We start from the raw sequence: 13,168 nt of genomic DNA, 5'->3' as shown, positions 1-13,168 counted from the left end.
TGCATTGCTTTGTATGGAAAAAAAACCATGCCTCCTGCACCAGCACTCATGGTCAAAATTGGTATTTCTCTTCTGAAATTCCCTATATGCAAGTGTTTCTCCCAGATAAAAGCTGCTAAGACGGACTGCTTTGGCTAGCTTTGGCCTCTGGTGTTCACCTCTAATCTGCCCTGAGACACTGGGGCTCTATGCTTTCCTTGCTTTGGAAAGAACCATATTTCTTCTCCAGATACCCATGGCCAAAATTTGGATTCCAGCTCCGAAAGTCCTATATCCAAAGATTGCTCCCACAGAAAAGCTGCCATTATAGACAGGTGTGGCTGGCCTTGGCCTTCTGAGGGCTGGCTCTCACCTGCCTTCCAAACACAGGGGCTGTATGCTTTCCTTTCTATGGAATAGAACCGGCCTTTTTTCTCCAGGCAAAAAGAGCTGAAATTGGAATTCAACATTCAAAATTCTGTATATTCAAAGGTTGCACCCAGAACAACCATGCCAGGACAGAAAGCTCTGCTTGGCCTTGGCCTCTGGTAACTGGAGTTCATCAGTCCCTGAAGCACTGCGGCTCTGTGGTTTCCTTCCTGTGGAGACCATGGTGACACTGTGGGGCCCTCTGAAATGAAGGAGCCACTGTGACGCTGGGGGACCATGTGGAACAAAGGGGAACATGTGACACTATAGGGCCTTGTGGAACCAAGGGGATATGGAACAGATCTGGCTTCTTTGGGCTACCAGGGGCCACCTCACAGGTCCAGCTGATCTTGGAATGTTGAGGGCTGCCTCTCATCAGCCCCTGGAGAAATGGGGCCCAATGCTTTCCTTCCTATAGAAAAGAAGCATCCATCTTTCCATATGTACATTGCCAAAATTGATACTAGTCCTGAAAATTTCTCGATATACAACGGTTCTCCCAGACAAAAGCTGCCAGGACACAGAGCTCTGGCTGCACTTTGATCCTGGCGGTCACCTCTAATTTCAATGAAGCCCTGAGGAAAGTATTTGAACAGGTTTGACTTCTGGAACATTAACGAGTCTCATCCTTGGAAAAACTCAGATGCACAATCTGATCATATATCTTTTTTTCCCATTGTGCATTATTCATGAAATAATTTTTTAAACTAAATGATATCATTCTTAGCACTCTATCACTGTTATCTGACACAAAACACCTCCTCTACATATGGATGCAGGTCCCCTGTGTAAGCAAACACAATGAAGAATCCAGAAGCAATTGTTTGTCTCTGCTCCCATCTGTCACGTCTCCTCTGGAGCTGCAGGTGCAGCTGTGGTGCCCATGGCAGCCCTGGGGCTCTGTGCCCCATGGCCTCCCTGCTGGGCAGCCTCTGACAACTCCTGCACAGCGCCTGGCACCTGTGGGCCTGCACTGACAACCCTGCCCTGGGTTCTGCTGGGCTCTGGGCCAGCAGAGAGGCCGGGCAGGGCTGGCCATGGCCGGGAACAGGCCCTGAGCCCCACAGGAGGATGGAGCTGGGCCACAGCCAAACTCAGCCAAGGCCAAACCTGGGCTGAGCAGCCAGGGCTGGCAAGGGCTGGGGACAGAGGCTGGAAGTGACAAATGTCCTGGGCCCCCTCCCTGCTCTGTGCATGCCACCAAGGGCACAGAGCAGCCTCCTCTCTCGCCCACTTGCCTGTTTCCAATGCCTTCCACAGGCGCTGGCCCTGCCCCACAAGGCCTGGGCTGAGTCCTGCCCCTGCACGCTCAGCCAGGCTGAGATGGACACTGCTGCTTTCTCTGGCAGGCTCTCTCAGGCCAGCCCAGCTCCCTGCAAGCTCTGCCAGCTGCCCTGAGCTCTGTGCAGCACCAAGGGCCTCTCCCCAGCACAGCCCAGCCGGCTCTGGCCCCACAGCTCTGCTCAGCCCAGGGGGCTCTGGGCAGTGGCCCCACGGCCTCAGCCCCTGGCAAGGGCACAGCAGCAGCTGCAGCTCAGAGAGGACTCAGCCCCAGCCATGGGCAAGGTGCTTGGCCAAGGCAAAAGGAGGCTCCCTGGGTGCCCTGCTGCCCTGTTCCTGAGCTCCTGAGAGCTCTGCAGCCCCTCCTGCCATCCCATCTGCCCAGGCCAGCACAACAGCCCCGGCCTTGGGGCCCTCCAGAGCTGCTCCTGCTCCAGGTCCTGGGCCCATCCCAAAGCTGGGGCAGCCACAAAGCTGTGCCCATTTCTGTTCATTCCTGCTCTGCTGAGGATGGATCCTCAGCCACTTGGAGGATGCTGACAAATTTTACAACTCTAGAGCCCTCTTCTTTCTTGAGCTCCTCAGTTCAGGATTTCTTTCAGAAAGGTTCATAAACACTTTGCTCAAAACACCGAAACAGGAAAAGCCCCTGGGAAAAATTTAGGTTTTCAATTCTTCTACGGTTAATTAGAAAGATTTCAGAAGTGTATTCAAAGTGAGCATACTACTGAGAAAAAGAGGCACAGCGAATTGTTTTCTCCTCTTTACTTTTTCTTTTTGTCAGCAAAGTCCAATTGATATTGATCCCCAGCACCTTCTAATATTGTCTGAATAGATATAAAAATATCTAGGCTTAAACTCAGTCAGACTCTATCCCTGCCCTCTTCCCACCATTTCCCTCATCCAACCCCTGGGACTTCTATGGATCAGGAATTCTGTGGCCAGCAGGACCAGGGCAATGATTCTTCCCCTGTACGTGGCACTGGTTGGGCAGCACCTCAAGTGCTGTGTCCAGTTGTTGTTTAACCAATTTAGGAAGGACATGGTGGGGCAGGAGCGTGTCCAGAGAAGGGCAACAAGGTTGGTGAGGGATCTAGAAGAAAAGTCCTGTGAGGAGTTTCAAGGGGAGCTGGGGATGTTTATCCTGGACAAGAGGAGGCTCAGAAGGGACCTTATCACTTCTACAACTCCCTGACAGGAGGGTTCAGCTGGGGCGGTCAGACTCTTCTCACAGTGAACTGTGATAGGACAAGAGGACACATCCTTAACCTGCACCAGGGGATGTTTAGGCTGGACATTAGGTAATATTCTTAACAGAAAGGGTGACTGGGCATTGGAATGGGCTACCCAGGGAAGAGGGATGAGTCACCATCCCTGGAAGTGTTTCAGGAAAGACTGGATGTGGCACTGAGTGCCATGGTCTGGGTAACAAGGTGGTGTTGGGTCACAGGTTGGGTTTGATTGTCTCAAAGTTCTTTTTCAGCCTGGGTGATTCTGTGATGATTGTGTCACTTCAGGGCCCTGGGGAAGCAAGGGGCCATTGTGACAGTGTGGGGCTACCTGGAAGCAAGGAGTCCATTGTGACAGTCTGGGTCCTCGTGGAACCACAGAGGCCACAGTGACACTGCTAGGGCCTTGTGGAACCAAGGGACCATTGTGCCACTGCAGAACCAAGGAGAGCATTGCTGCACTGTGAGAACTCATGGGACCAGGGATCAATTGTGACACTGCAGGGCCCAAGGATCAAAGGGACTTTGTGAAACCAAGTGATCCCATGGAAACAAAGGACATTGTGACACTGGGAGGTGTCATGGAATCATGGAGAATGTTGTGACACACCAGGGCCTCATGGAACTGTGACAATATCAAGTTGGCTGGAAGTATTAATCTGCTGGAGGGTAGGAGAACTCTGCACAGGGACCTGGACAGGCTGGGTCCAGGGCCCAAGTCCAGCAAGGTGAGGTTTAACAAGAGCTCGTGGTTGGTCCTGCGCCTTGGCCACAACAATCCCTGCAGTGCTACAGGCTAGGGACAGAGTAGCTGGACAGCAGCCAGGAAGAAAGGGACCTGGGAGCCCTGATGGACAGCAGGTTGGACATGAGCCAGTAGTGTGCCCAGGTGACCAAGAAGGCCAGAGGCTCCTGGCCTGGATCAGGAATGGTGTGGCCACCAGAACCAGGACAGTGCTTCTTCCCCTGTGCTTGGCACTGGTTAGGCAGCACCTCAAGTGCTGTTTCCAGTTTTGGGCCCACAATTTAGGAAGGACATGGAGGGCCTGGAGCATGTCCAGAGAAGATAACAAGGTTGGTGAGGGGTCTGGAACACAAGCCCTGTGATGAGCGGCTGAGGGAGCTGGAGATATTTATCTTGGAGAAGACTCAAAGGAGACAAGGTTCTGTCAAGGAACATGTTGGACTTAGTGTCCTCCAAGGTCTTTCCTAACCTTGCTCATTCTGTGACACATTCTGTTGCATATGGCTCCACAGTGTCAGAAGGGATTCTGCCTCCCAGTAGCCCAACAGTGTCCAAATGGTTCCTTGGCTCTACTGGACTCTGGTTTGTCACAATGGAACATTTGTTCAATGAGGTTCCACATGGTGTCACAGCTGAATTCTTGGGTCCATGAGTTTACGCATGGACTGTTACCAAATCTCCAAAATATCAGAAAAAGACTCCTTAACACTAATTTGCTGGTAAATAGGGCATCATTCATACAGGTCTGAGGTCTAACAGGGGATAATAACTAACCATGCCAGGACAACTGATTCTAAAAGCCTATTGCTCATACGCAGTTGTGACACGTGTATTACATTGTAGTTATTTCCATAAAACCCACTCCAAGTTCCCCTGTTTCAGTCCTGGCTTTTCCTATCACTGAAGCCTTAAGCCAGCACAGGGCATGGACACCGTAGGACAGCCTGGGCTGCACAGGGCACAGGGATGGGCAGCAGCTGAAAGGCCCTGCCAGAGCCAACTCCTGCAGCACTTTGGCCATGGCTGCTGGCTCTGGGCCAGCAGGAAAGGACAAGTGAGCCTTGCTGTGCTGGGGCCTCATTGCCTCCTTGTCCCTGCTCAGCAGCCTGGCAGGGGCCGCCCCATGGTGCTGCCCTTGGCATTGCACATCCCCAGAGCCCAGTGGCCCGGGAAGAGCCCTGAGCAATGAGGGAGGGACAGGATGTGCCTTGCCAGGGACTGGGGCTCAGGCCTTGGTCCTTTGAATTCCTGGAACACATCCAGGTTTGCTGAGCATCAGAGACACCTTTCCCTTGTTTGTCCCCACCTGTCATCACTGATACCATTGTTCTGCTCTAACTGGAACCTGGGTGTTGGAATCAATAATGCGAAGAATTCTCAGAACATTGGGCCTGTAAGCCACAGCTTAGAATTAGACATAGTTAAGTAGAGAAAGGTTTAGCTTTAGAATTTAAGATGTAGGAAAAATAAAGGTAGTTACAAAAGTAACAAGAAGTTTTAGAGTGCTGCATTCTAAGATTTTGCGTCTTGATATAGTTGGCTAAGAAATTTCACACTCTACTAATAGTCAAGCAGACAAAATATCTTAGAATTGAGTTCGAAACATAAATATCTCTGTTGACAGTGTTTTATTAGTTCATAAATCCTTAAAAGACCTTGCAACCGTAAGTCTTATGACCTCTAAGTCATGGTCTGATCCTCTGTATGACAAACTTACCCTTTATGCCTGTATAGAAAATTTTTAAAAACCCCACACTTTTTAAAGCAACTCAGAAGTCCCTCTGCTTCATTTGGAAAAAGATGAAAATCCCCACAATAAACATAGCATAAAAGCAATACGTCCAAAGTTAAAAAATATATCATAAAAACAATAAACCCACACTTTAAAAATATAATGTAAAAAGAAGAAACCCTCTCCTGGGGACACTTTCTCAGTCATGTCCCTCAATGGGACCCATTAGAACTTCAGGAATCTTTTGACTTTTAATCTGACTATGAGTTTTTGATGGGTTTATTTTTCTCCTTTACCCTATTTTTTTCTTCCTGACATCATTGTCATCAATTTTCTGCTCTAATTCAAACCTTGGGAAACTTTCTCCTTCATGTTTCTCTCTGGGACTCACTAAAAGTATGAGAAACTTTGGAGTTAGAATATGACTTTGAATTCCTTAGAGTTTTCTTCAACTCTCTCTCAGGGACTGATGTCCAGGGACTCAGCTCCAAACCATGACAGAGTCATTAAAGTCCTTGTGCTGCTGACCTGGGCCAGGGTCCTGGCACAGAGGAAGCTCCTGGAAAGGGCAGCAATGCAGAGAGAGAGCCAGTATTTCTAAAAATATTATTTGGAGTTTTCTAGAATCACCAAATGCACCATGGAGCTCATTGGGATTGTGATAAGTGATTTATGCTAATAAAATTATAACTGTATTCGAAAAATTGTTGCCTTATAATCAATAGGAAATAATTGTTACAATTATGTCAAAGTGGAAAGGTATTGGGGGATATGGCAGGGGCTTTGGTAAATTCTATGAAGGGACAGGCCATGAAATACTATACCGGGCCTGGCTGCCTAACAGTGTTGTGGGAACAGACTATGAAGATATGGACATGGGATATGAAGACATGGACTTGGGTTACGTGACCGGAGACACAGCCACTGACGAATGTAGCTTTAATTGTAGCTGTGATTAAGGAAACCAGCTGGGAGGTAGTGTCCTTGGGCCATTGATAAGAAGACAGATCAAAAGAAGGGAGTATGGGCAGCTTGGATGCCAGCGTCCGGGGGTCCGGGAAGTGGCTTTGACTATAGCAGGGTCCCACGCCAGCTTGCCAAGCTTACGTTATCATGTATTCGCGTGATCAGTAAACACAAACCAACTGCTGCTAGCATATAGACGCGTGGACAATAGCCACAAGCCAATCATATGTAAGCACAAAGCACGTGAACCCTTGCTTTGCACTATAAATGTACCCCTCAGATGCCCAATAAACTGAGCATTGACTATACCTCTAAGAGGTTTTGTCTTTGACTCCAAAATGCCCTCTTGCTACAGAAAGGGAGAGGAAAAGAGACAAAGTAGAAGCCCACAGATGTTCTGTGGGAGGGAAAGATAGTAAGGATGTAGGCCTGATACATAGTAATTAGAAATAAAACTTTTGGCCTTGAATTGCCCCAAATTGGGAAGATTCCAAGCATTGGACACTGGAATAAGGCTGGCTATGGGAACATAAGCTTATTATATAATCCAAAGCTCAGTGCGCTTGTGCTACCTGCAAGGTTAAACAGCGGACACAGAGGAAGACTCAGAGCCTTCATCAGAAATAAGACTCCAGAAAAGGGGAGACACCCCCAACTACCAGTGGAGCATGTGCAACACAACATAGTGACATGGATTTTAGGAACAGAAACTAGGAGGAGTTTTCCAGAAGATTCTATATTAATATATATCAGCATATACTATATAAATGAGGTTTTAGCTTGATTGCTTCGTAATGTGAGGAAGGGCGAGTCCCTCCCTGTTCCCCCAGTCAGTTTTGCTTATGCCTTATTTGAACCAAACTTCAATTATACTAAAGTACTCAATGCCAAATCAGTATATATTCAAATATATTTAACTAATATACTTTGGTTATATACTTTGTTTGTATTTGTTTATATACAATGACTGTCATTAATAAATTGCTGCTAAATTTCATCTTGTGGTTTCATTAATTCAATAAATTGGAGTATCCATTTATAACAGGATCAATCAAGTCCTGACAAACTATGGCTCTGCTTTGATTGCCCTCTGGTCCAGTGCCGTTCATAATAAAGATTTTCAACTCCAGCTATGGAGAAATAATTCTAGGAACACTGGGGCCCTGGGCTGTCCTTGCTATGGAAAAGAACCATCCTTCCTGCCCAGGCATCCATGGCCAAAATTGGTACTTCTCCCCCAAAATTCCCAATATGCAAGGGTTTCTCCCACACAGAAAAAGCTGCCAGGACAGACAGGCCTGGTTGGCCTTGGCCTCTGGTGGTCACCTCCAATTTTCCCTGAAATACTGGGACTCTGTGCTTTCCTTCCTATGGGAAAGAGTTGGTCTTCTCATCCACACATTCATGGATGAAATTGGGATTTTGCCCCCAAAATTCTGTATATCCAAGGGTTTCTCCCAGATGAATGCTTGCCAGGACAGATGGGTCTGGTTAGCTTTTGCCAACAGTGGCTGCTGCTCATCTGTCCCTGAAGCACTGGGACTCAATGCCTGCCTTCCTATTGAAAAGAACCATCCTTCTCTCCACTTCCTGATGGCCAACATGAGGTTTCTACATTCCATATTCTGTATATCCAAGGATTGCTCCCCGACAAACCTGACAGGACAGGCAGGTCAGGCTTTTCTTGGCCTCCGGTGGCTGCCATTCTTCAGCCTCTCTAACACTGGGGCTCCAGTGGTTTTCTTCCTGTGGAAACCATGGTGACACCGTGTGGCCTTCTGAAATGAAGGGGGGCATTGTGACACTGCAGGGTACCACGGATCCAAGGGACAATTGTGACACTGTGGGAACCCTGTGGAACCAAGGACATCATTGTGGCACCGCTGGGCCTGTGGTCCCAAGGGCCCAGTGTGATGCAGCAGGGCTTTGTGGAACCAAGAGGCCATTGCTGCATTCCAGGGCCTTGTGCAACCAAAGGGCCGTGGTGATCCTGCAGAACACTGTGGATTCATGGAGAGCATTGTGACATTGCAAGGTCCCGTGGAATCATGGAGACCATTGTGGCATTGCAAGGCCCCATGGAATCATGGAGACCATTGCGACACTGTGGGGCCCCATGGAACCAAAGGGCCATTGTGACCCTGCAGGGTGTCATGGAAGCAAGGGGCTATTGTGACACTGCAGAAGCAAGGAGAACATTGTGGCACTGAGGGGCCCCATGGAACCAAATTAAAATGGAACAGATCTGCCTGGATTGGCCTCCCAGGGCCCACCTAATAGGTCAAACTGTCTTTGGTGCACCAAAGGCTGCCTCTCACCAGCCCCTGGACAACTGGGACTCTGTGATTTCCTTCCTATGGAAAAGAACCTTCCTTCTTTCTAGGGGCTGATGGCTGAAATCGGGACTGACCCTAAAACATTCCCTGCATTCAAAGGTTTTTCCAAAACAAAATCTGTCAGGAACACCTCTCATCTGACCCTGAACACTCGGGCTCTGCTCCTTCTTTCCTACCTAAGAAATGGAACTGACCTTCTTATCCTGAGGGAATGGCCAAAACTGGGATTTGCCATGCAAAATTCTACACATCAAAGGATTGCTCCCAGAAAAACGTAGCCAAAACAGACAGCTCTGGCTGGCTTTGTTCTTCTGCTGATTTCCTTAGACTATGAAGAGAATGTTTTTATTTGCAAAAACTGTGGAGAGGGCCCAGAGATCTCCCAAGGTGGAGTTTAGAGGCTTCATGCACATGACCACTGTATAAGGGCAAAGGATCTCTGTGCTCAGTGAATTGGAGACTGAGGACAGCAGAGGAGATGTCTGGGAAGAGTTGAAGGGTGGTTTCAGGGATGGTGGATACTTTACACATAGTAGAGAACAGGCAGAGAAAGAAAGAATTAATGCCTAGAGCACCTGCTGGACACAAGAATAAAGGAATTTCTCTCCGACCGCAAGGCTGGATGGCAACACATCCCCCACAAAAAGTCTCGAGCAGCCCAAAGCTTTGTGTGGCTCAGGCAGAGGCAGGCAGGACACAGAGCTGTCAGCAAAGGAAGGGGCCAGCCAGGTGGGGCAGCCAGGGGATGACGACAGCCTGCAGGGACAGAGGCACAGGGCATGGACACCGTAGGACAGCCTGGGCTGCACAGGGCACAGGGATGGGCAGCAGCTGAAAGGCCCTGCCAGAGCCACCTCCTGTAGCACTTTGGCCATGGCTGCTGGCCCTGGGCCTGAGGCCAGCAGGAAAGGACAAGTGAGCCTTGCTGTGCTGGGGCCTCATTGCCTCCTTGTCCCTGCTCAGCAGCCTGGCAGGGGCCGCCCCATGGTGCTGCCCTTGGCATTGCACATCCCCAGAGCCCAGTGCCCCGGGAAGAGCCCTGAGCAATGAGGGAGGGACAGGATGTGCCTTGCCAGGGGCTGGGGCTCAGGCCTTGGCCCTTTGCATTGCTGAAACACATCCAGGTTTGCTCAGCATCAGAGACACCTTTCCCTTGTTTGTCCCCACCTGTCATCACTGCCTCCAGTGTTCTGCTCTAACTGGAACCTGGGGACACTTTCTCAGTTTTGTCCTTCAGTGGGACCCATTAAAAGTTCAAGGAAGTTTTTCAATCTCCCTTTGAGTCTAGAGAAGTTTTTTGAATACTCTCAGGGACTGAGTCTGATGCAAACAGGAGCAAAGCCCTGAGAGGGTCATTAAAGTCCTTGTGCTGTGTTTGTGCTGGGGAGCTGGGCCAGGCTCCTGGCAGAGAGGGTGATCCTGGTGACCAAGAAGAGGGTAAAAACCACATTTCTCTTGATGAACAGCTCTTCTCCAAGCCCAATAGAGGTGGGGTCCCTTCCTGCAGCCACCGCGGGCACAGCACAGAGGCACAGAGAGCTTCAATCAGTCAGGGCTGGGAAGGTGCTCAGAAGTCACTGGGAGCAGAATCACTCCCAGCCCTTGACACATGAAGCTGCAGGACAATGCAGCTGCAGTTCCTGGAGCGATCTCCTAAAGCTGGAACATCCCAATGCCTACAGACTCTGTGAGTACATTCTCTGATTCTCTCTTGTGTAGAGCAGCCAGGGGTGCCCAGGGCTGTCCTGCAGAGCAGGGTCCTGCAGCCCAGGGCACTGTGCTGGGTCAGGGACTCTCCTGCCTGCCAGGGACAGCTCTCAGCCAGCCCTGGGAGCTGCTCACAGCACTAGGGGACAGGTCTTGGAGGAAGGAGACAGCTGGTAAAGCTTGGAAGTGTTCTCCTTGTGTGGTGAGGATGCTGCATTTTACAGGACTGCTCGCAGCATGACATTTAACTGCAGAACATTTCCAAATAGATTATACAAGGAGAACAGGAATTTAGAGGCTGCGGAAATGGAAAACCCTGCTTTTTTAACCTTCTGCTCTCAGTTGCCGGGATGGGAAATTGCACATTGATATTCCTCCCGCAGTTCAGGTTGAGAAAAAAAAAATCCTCTCAGCTCTGAATAAACCAGGAAAAGAAAGAAAAAAGCCCAGGGTCCCTTACAATCAGCATCAGTGCTGATTTTCCAAGCCTCCTCAGGGTTACTGTGACATTGCCATCAGAGCCTGCAGAGGCAGAGCTGTCCCTGGGCAGTGCCCTGTGCTGGGAGGGGTCTGCAGGGCAGAGCTGAGCCCCCAGGGCTGGGCTGGGCTCTGGCAGCACTGGCAGGACACAGCCCTGGGCACAGGGAAAGCAGCTGCTGTCAGGGGCAGCTCCAGGCAGCAGAGCCCTGGGCAGGCAGTGGGGGGAAAGTGCCACCAAGATGGGCAGGGATATTTCAAGTCCTCTCCAAACCAAACTATTTAATGATTACTTTTCTTACAGACCCCCATGCCAAGACACAGCAAATGTCCAACAGCAGCTCCATCAGCCACTTCCTCCTGCTGGCACTGGCAGACACGCGGCAGCTGCAGCTCCTGCACTTCTGCCTCTTCCTGGCCATCTCCCTGGCTGCCCTCCTGGGCAACGGCCTCATCATCAGCGCCGTAGCCTGCAGCCACCACCTGCACACCCCCATGTTCTTCTTCCTGCTCAACCTGGCCCTCACTGACCTGGGCTGCATCTGCACCACTGTCCCCAAAGCCATGCACAATTCCCTCTGGGACACCAGGATCATCTCCTACTCAGGATGTGCTGCACAGCTCTTTTTCTTTTTATTCTTCCTTGGAGCTGAATTTGCCATCCTGACCGTCATGTGCTACGACCGCTACGTGTCCATCTGCAAACCCCTGCACTACGGGACCCTCCTGGGCAGCAGAGCTTGTGCCCACATGGCAGCAGCTGCCTGGGCCAGTGCCTTTCTCTATTCCCTGCTGCACACAAGCCAATACATTTTCCCTGCCCCTGTGCCAGGGCAATGTCTTGGGCCAGTTCTTCTGTGAAATCCCACACATCCTCAAACTCTCCTGCTCTAAATCCTATCTCAGGGAACTTGGGATCATTGCTGTTAGTGCCTGTTTGTTATTTGGCTGTTTTGTGTTCATTGTTTTCTCCTATGTGCAGATCTTCAGGGTCGTACTGAGGGTCCCCTCTGAGCAGGGACAGCACAAAGCCTTTTCCACCTGCCTCCCTCACCTGGCTGTGGTCTCCCTGTTCCTCAGCACTGTCATGTTTGCTCACCTAAAGCCCCCCTCCATCTCATCCCCATCCCTGGATCTGTCCCTGTCAGTTCTGTACTCAGTGGTGCCTCCAGCCCTGAACCCCCTCATCTACAGCCTGAGGAACCAGGAGCTCAAGGCTGCAGTGTGGACAATGATGACTATATGCTTTCAGGAACATTAAACTGCTTTACAATTTCTGTAAATCATTTGTAGTAAAAGTCCTATTTGAATGTCTTGCTAGTTTGATTTTTTGGTTATCATTTTCTTTCCTTTGTTTTGGTTTTTCACTATTGTCCAGAAAAAATCTCATTGCCTGTGCCATTTTCTTTTGTTTTGCTTTACCTTTGTTTCTCCCCTCGTTTGGTATGACCCAGAGACTGTGTCAATGAGGAGCTGCGTTGCTTTAAACAAACTAAAGGAACTCCCAGCCAAGTTCTTCACATAGATTCCCCTTTTGTTCTCTTCTCTGGAGCTGCAGCAGCACTGCCTGTGTGCAGAACTGGGGGCAGATCAGTGCTGGCACAGCAGCTGTGCCCAGCAGCAGCAGCACTTGGTGTTGCCAGTGCTGCTCCTGTGCCACTGCCCCGCTGCCCTCCTGCCCCTCGTGTTGCTGCAGGGCCTGAGTGCTCTCGGGGCCGGGCACAGCCCTGGGGGTGGCAGTGCCGGGGCTGCAGCAGGGACAGGCCATGGGCACTGCTGGGGCAGCGCTGACACCTCAGGGCAGGGCCTGGGGGCTCGAGGCTCCTTGCCCAGGCTCTCTCCAGAACACTTGGCCAGGCCAATGCTGAGCAGAGAAAACCCCCAGGGTGAGCAGCCCCAGGCTGGCCGTGGGCAGGCTGGGGGCAAACAGCATGGCTGGTGCTCTGCAAGGTCCCTGCAAGGGGGAGACCCTGGGAAGGAGCAGCAGAGCAGGGGCTGATCCATCCCCACTGCGCTGGACACCCCAGGGCAGCGTCCCAGAGCGTCCTCATGCACCTGCCAACAACATCCCCCCTCTGCAGCCCTGGCCTCTCCCCCAGCTCACAGAGGTGCCGCATCCTTGCAGGCACAGCCACGGCAGCACTGGCTCAGGAGCCCCTGTTTGCATTGCACAGAGCAGGCGTCAGCACCCCCATGGTGCTGCTGTGGGGAGATGGAGCTGAGTGAGCACAAATGCCATCAGCCCTGGGACCAGCAAGGCCTGGGGGACAGCAGGGACACCACTCAT

General features: G+C 50.7%; 1 pseudogene; it reads left to right on the top strand.

Moving 5' to 3' along the window:
* The first annotated feature begins 10,323 nt into the window (after positions 1 to 10,323).
* LOC117011513 lies at positions 10,324 to 12,142 on the top strand (annotated as a pseudogene).
* Positions 12,143 to 13,168: the final 1,026 nt, after the last annotated feature.

This window comes from Catharus ustulatus, unplaced genomic scaffold, assembly GCF_009819885.2.
Source record: "Catharus ustulatus isolate bCatUst1 unplaced genomic scaffold, bCatUst1.pri.v2 scaffold_73_arrow_ctg1, whole genome shotgun sequence".
In the NCBI taxonomy this organism is placed as follows: Eukaryota; Metazoa; Chordata; class Aves; order Passeriformes; family Turdidae; genus Catharus; species Catharus ustulatus.
Note: the sequence above shows the minus strand (reverse complement) of the source record. Positions and strands in the feature narration are given on the sequence as shown.